This window comes from Mastomys coucha, unplaced genomic scaffold (genome assembly GCF_008632895.1).
Source record: "Mastomys coucha isolate ucsf_1 unplaced genomic scaffold, UCSF_Mcou_1 pScaffold23, whole genome shotgun sequence".
Taxonomy (NCBI): domain Eukaryota; kingdom Metazoa; phylum Chordata; class Mammalia; order Rodentia; family Muridae; genus Mastomys; species Mastomys coucha.
This window is the reverse complement of record NW_022196906.1, coordinates 22949600-22955599: the sequence shown is the minus strand read 5'-3', so window position 1 is coordinate 22955599 and position 6000 is coordinate 22949600.

Sequence of the window (6000 nt, the reverse complement as noted above, 5' to 3'; positions counted from 1 at the left end):
AGAAATTTACATGTAAATAAAGAAAATATCTAAAGAAAAAAAAAAAGAAAAGAAAAATGAATATTGGCTCCCTCTGCACGTGATCCAGTGTTTCCATGGCCCTCCACCCGTCCCAGCTTCTCTCCTCCACTTCCCCCTCTCCCTCTTCATTTTCCTTTCGCACGTGCAGCTAGTATTGAAGAATCATGTGGTTTAGTGAGTTGGACGGTTTATTTAGATTTAGAAAATGAAGAAGGAGATGTTCACAAAGCTTCCACTGGCTGCTGCCTTCGATTCTACGTTAGACTAATCAGCTCCTACCCTGAAGGTGAGCAGTACTGCTCACCCCTCATTTAATACAATTCAACACATATTTATTTGGTGACTATTATATGACAGGTGAAGTATTGCCCTCTCCACTCCACCAAACTGTTCAGCAGGAGAAAGTGCACACTTGCATCTTGGTCACTGTCAGGGTATTCCTGTCTTTGTTATGTCACATCATCGCTGTGCAGGTACGGCAGAGAACTGTGGCAGAATAATGAGTAATAAAAACCATGATTTCTGTGCTGATTTGATAGCATGCTGCAGAGGAAGGAGTGGTTGGGATCCAATGTTATATTGTTTGGGCAAATACCCACATGCTTCATAGTAAGTGTGTATAGAGAAAACATCTTTTAATAGACACAGAGTACCAGAAAATTAAGGCAGCTGGGAGTCATTTTTATGGTGGTGTATAGAATGTCTCAGTACAAATGTCATTTCAATGTCAACATGAAACGAGGAAGTTCATATCCCAATGAGGCAGTTATGGAGTAAAAAAAAAAAGTAATAATAATAATAAATGAGTAAGTGGAATTGTCATTCATTTCTTGTCGGGGAAAACAAGATAATTAATGAAAAATCCCTGCTCTGGAGGAAGTCACAAGGGATGCAAGCAGGAAAGAGTCAAAAGGTGTCCATTGATGGCTGAACACGCACCCCAGATAAGCTTTTCTAATTAGTAATTACTGATAGCTTCTCATCCTAGGAGTTCACTGGTCATGAGGCCCTGTCAGTCATAAATGTGATTATTTATTAGTAACATTATTATTTACTTCCAGAGAATCTATAGGGCTCGCTTCTGGGACAGCAAGGGGTAAAGAGCAAGACTAAGGGAAGGGGATATTTTGAATGAAAATCTCAGTGTAGCTTCTATTAACCAGGAAGCAAAGTTTTAAAGCTAAGATTGTAGAAACTTAAAGCAAAACAAATCCAGATGGATTCCCATGAAGTCCCTCACTGAGAAGACCACAGTCTGTGAATCCCTTGTCTCCCCAGAACAATCGATAGGACAGCTATACTTGGCTTGGGTTCTTCTTTCCTTTCTCCCTCCCAGGAGGAAAAAAAAAAATCCTGCTATCCTTGTCCTACCCTGAGGATGTAATAATAATATCTAGAATTTTACTCAGATACAACAGACAGCCCTTCACTTTTCACACTCTCCCTACTTTTCAGTGACCCCAAATGTCCCAATACTACAGGGAAGGGCGGCGAAGGTGGCCACTGGTCTCCTTGTTCAGTATTTGGAGCAGCATGAGAAGAGAGAACCCACTCCCCATCTTCATCATGAGCCCTGGACCTTAAGGAAACCTCACGTTAGGGGAAGAACAAACCCAATTATCAACGCTAGGTTGTGGTTGTCTATTGTCATTATACGGAGGCCAACATTTGTGAGCTGTCCTTTTCTCCCGAAGAAGCTGGCATGGAGGGGCTGGGTTCTGGCTGAAGGGTCTGCAATTTTCTTGGTCAAGAAATAATTTAGTCCTGTCAATATAAAAATCACAATTGACAACAACAGACAAATTTAAAAACAACACAAACAAAACACTCACCACCAGCAGGGACCAAAACATTTGTTTTCTAAACCACTTCAGGCCTAAGATGTTCTAATAGACAGATTCCCTGTCCCCACTCCTCTTTTCACATTCCATATGGCTTTGAGCCTTCCTATCTTCACAGGTGTGTCTTACAAGAAATACTCAAGAAACCTTCCATTAATTTTTGTTTGTGTGGGTTTTTAACAAAACCTTTTCTTCAATACCATTTATTCAAGTAAATACCCTATAAGGAAAATGAGAGAGGAAATTCAGAACAGGAGTATTTAAAAACATCAACATTTTTTTTTCTTTTAAGAGATATATTAAGGCTGAAAGCAAACAAGCAAAGCAAGCAAGAAAAAAAAAGCCACATGTTTTACACAAGAAAAGACACCACATGGAGTGTCTACACCTTCTATTCATTTCAATTTGAAGGCAGTTATGCCTCACCATTAAAACCAAGCTGGGGAAAATAAGTGTAAGTCTGAGCTTGGCAAAGGGTTAAACATCTCTTTCTTCCTCAAGCATGTACTCTGGGGCTGCAGAAGAGCCCTGGTCAATAGACAGATATATTGACTTGTTATTATTTAAAGTTGTTTAACCAGGTAGAGATAAACGAAAGCTTTCAGCAGTTGAGCTATCACACAAATCACAATTAAGGTGGCATATGTGTTTGGAAGACGTAAAATCAATTCCTGTGAAGATAATGTTTTAGTCTCTATTTGAACTTGAAAACAGAAGTAAATTTGCAGCGGCAACAGCTGGGCTTGTTCCATCTAGGAGGCTCTCTATTAACTGTACGAGGAGGGCTTTTATTACCTCTTCTGATGCTTTTCCTTTATGGTTTTGTTTGCATCAAAAAAGCCAAATTGATTGCTGCGGTTCTGTTTACTGATTTGGCCAGGACTGGAGCAAAGCAGCCAGGGCTCTCACCCAAGTGGATGTTTGCACCACCCCTTTCCTGTATGCCTTTTATTATTTAGGAACATCTTTGGGGGATGATGGATTTCCTGAACTAACGATGGATGAAGATTTTTGGAGTCACTCCCTCAGATAACCTTTCTAAGTTTCTAGAAGGAAACTTATGTTTTGGAAATTAAGATAATTTGTGCTTATAGAATATTCTTTGTGATTTAGTCACTTACCAACATTTGCCCAGTGGGAGATGATTTCTAAAGAACACTCTCCCCATTTAACATTTTTAATTATCTCTGTCTCTCTGTCTCTGTCTTCCCCTACCCTACGTGTGTGTGTGTGTGTGTGTGTGTGTGTGTGTGTGTGTGTGTATGTGTGTATTCATGGTTTCCTCACAATCATCTCTTACATGACTGAAGTCAGGATCACATCTTGTGTCAATGAGATTTTTATAGGATTTGATACAGTGACAACACACAGCAGATGCTCTCAATAGAATTCTTTAGACACTGGGCATCTACTGGTCCAGAATCCTAGGTCTCATTCACTCCTCATTGAACTAGCCCTGTTAGCCTTTAACTGTGACATTTCTTGGGAAATGAATGTTTTGCCTTTTTAAGTTCTTTTTCATTTCAGTCTTTAGGTGCACTGACGAGGCCTGACATGGTGGTCACTTTGGGGGAGTTAGGAGCTGGATTTATGCTCGTGAAAAATGTGCTGAGGAAGTTGAAGTTTGCCCTTCTCAGAGAAGAGAGGACCTTCAAGAGCTCTGTAGTTATAACATGACAGGAGGTGATGAGAAGAGGAAAGGAAGGCAGGCAGAAATAAACCTGGAACCTAGGAGGCTGGACTTCAACTCCCATTCACCTGCAGCTACCACTAGAAGGAGGTGAAGACCTTGGCTTCTGCAGTACAGATGCTTTATCTAGTCAACTTAAATTGTCACACCAAAACCTCTAAAAATATGAAATGTTATCATAATAAAAGATTAGTGCTACTATGCTAGATGAAGAAGAATGTGATTAAGAGAACGCCTGTTCCTCTCAGGCCAATATCCATTCAGACAAAGAAGTAGCCAAGTACTTCTGATGCTCTGCTCTCAGGACCTTTCATGGTCACATGATCTTTTCAAGCCCTTTCTATGATGGCTATGCTTACAGGCACATTTTCCTTTGCTTCTCTTAAAAGCCATGCCTTCACTCAAGAGGCAGGAAGACCACTAAGTACTAGGCACTGCTGTGTATGTTGGGAAAACACAAAACATAGAAACTGCCCATTGTCCTGAGTACATCATATTAGAGGGTGATAGAGGGTCACGAAGATATATGGTGGATAGATGGTTAATAGCAGTCAGATTGGGAGACAGAGGCATAGTGTGAAAATCTTGATTCTCAACTTGATGGGGTTGAGGAACACCTAGGAGATTAATGAAGATACTTCCATGTGCACCTATAAGAGTGTCTCCAGTGCTCATTAGGTCCTAAGAGCTCTGACTTAGTGAGTGGATTCATCTTTCTCTAAGTCCATGCTATGATGGTACTATTGGGAAGTATGAAAGATAGCAGGTAGGGCTAGTTGAAAAAAGTAGACTGAAGCATGTCTCTGGGGCCCATTCTTTTTCCCTGTCCACTACACATAAGCATCATTTTTCCTGCTCCCTACCCACCAAAAAGAGGAGTTCCTCTGCTATGCCCTCCTGTTGCCATGGCCTTCACTGTCTTAATGGAGTCCTAACCATAGAGCCAAATGACTCTGTCTCTGTCAGATTCACTGACCGAATCTCCTAAAACAGATCCAGAGTGAGAAATTCCTCTCCTTAAATTGTCATTTCTAGTATTTGTTCACAGAAATGAGAAAGTGACCAATTTAGATATAAGACAATTGGATGGATAGATGATTGTTAGTTTATACTGACTGATTTACATTAATATAATAATTTTAAGAAAATGGTGGCTCACATTTTCTTAAATAGAAAATAAGACTGAGTTAATGTTTCATAATCCAAATACAAATCCATAGAATATGACTTTTACTGACTTCTTTTTTTTTTTTTTTTGCAAAACTAGAATAAAACTTTTTCTTATTCATAAAATCTTTGATGGTATATGTAGAGCCTGAGATTAGGTCACTCTTAGTACTTGGTGAGTTTTCAGGCTCACTTTTGACTGAATGTTCTCAGAGTTCCACACAGTCTATGGCTAGACTCATGAGCCAATGCTGTCAGCTGGTTTCTCCTTGTAAAGAGCAAGACTTATTTCTCATTATGGTCTTGGAGTCAGGAGATTGTCTAGGAACTTAGAGCTATTTTCTTTAAGTAGATGGAAATACCTGATCTCCTTACGGATGCTGACAAGAAACCAGACTTGCATGATGCTTAAGTGAGCAGTTCTTATTTTTAGTAAGGAAAGCTCAGTATGTTTGGGTACATAAGGTTAGCCCTGAATCTGGGACACATTTGCTGTCGAACCTGAAAGAACATCAGCTTTGAATAGGATGGATCTGTCTTAAATTTCCAGCTTTGTCAGTCTGGCAGTAGACTGTACTTCAGTGAAGATAATCCATGGGTCTGTGCCTATTGTTAACATTATGAGAGTTAACATTCACAAAGGTGTCTATCCCCATTGTGGTGTTACCATATCCATAAAAGTTAGCAGCTTTCTGCACAGTGTCTTCTCTCCCTGCTAGTTTCTTCTCTGCACACATGGTGGGCATGGGTACTCAGGGATGTGATATCCACTGGGGGATTTCAGTGCTTGGCAACCAAACCGTGTATGTTCACGAGAAAGTATTCCTCATCCCCACAGAAACTTCTACTTCCTGTCTTACACTCCTCCTCAGCACTTTGAGTTTTCTTAAGGTGAGAATTAGGAACAGGTGGGAGAGTGTGAGGCTGCCCACAGAACTGTGATCAATGCAAGAAGAGGGAGGCAGGGACAAGAGGGAAATCTTAGTAACTCAGCCAAGAGTTGACATTCAAATTGATCCATTCAAAGGAGCAGACTGACTTGGGTACTGGAATCACTCTCACACAAGCTGGAAAATATGAGACAGAGAGAAATCATGGATCGGGTTGTCCATATTGATGTTGCATGGAGATCAAGACTATAGCTGTGCCGGGAAGTGGTGGTGCACGCCTTTGATCCCAGCACTTGGGCAGCAGAGGCAGGTGGATTTCTGAGTTTGAGGCCAGCCTGGTCTACAGAGTGAGTTCCAGGACAGCCAGGGCCATACAGAGAAACTCTGTCTC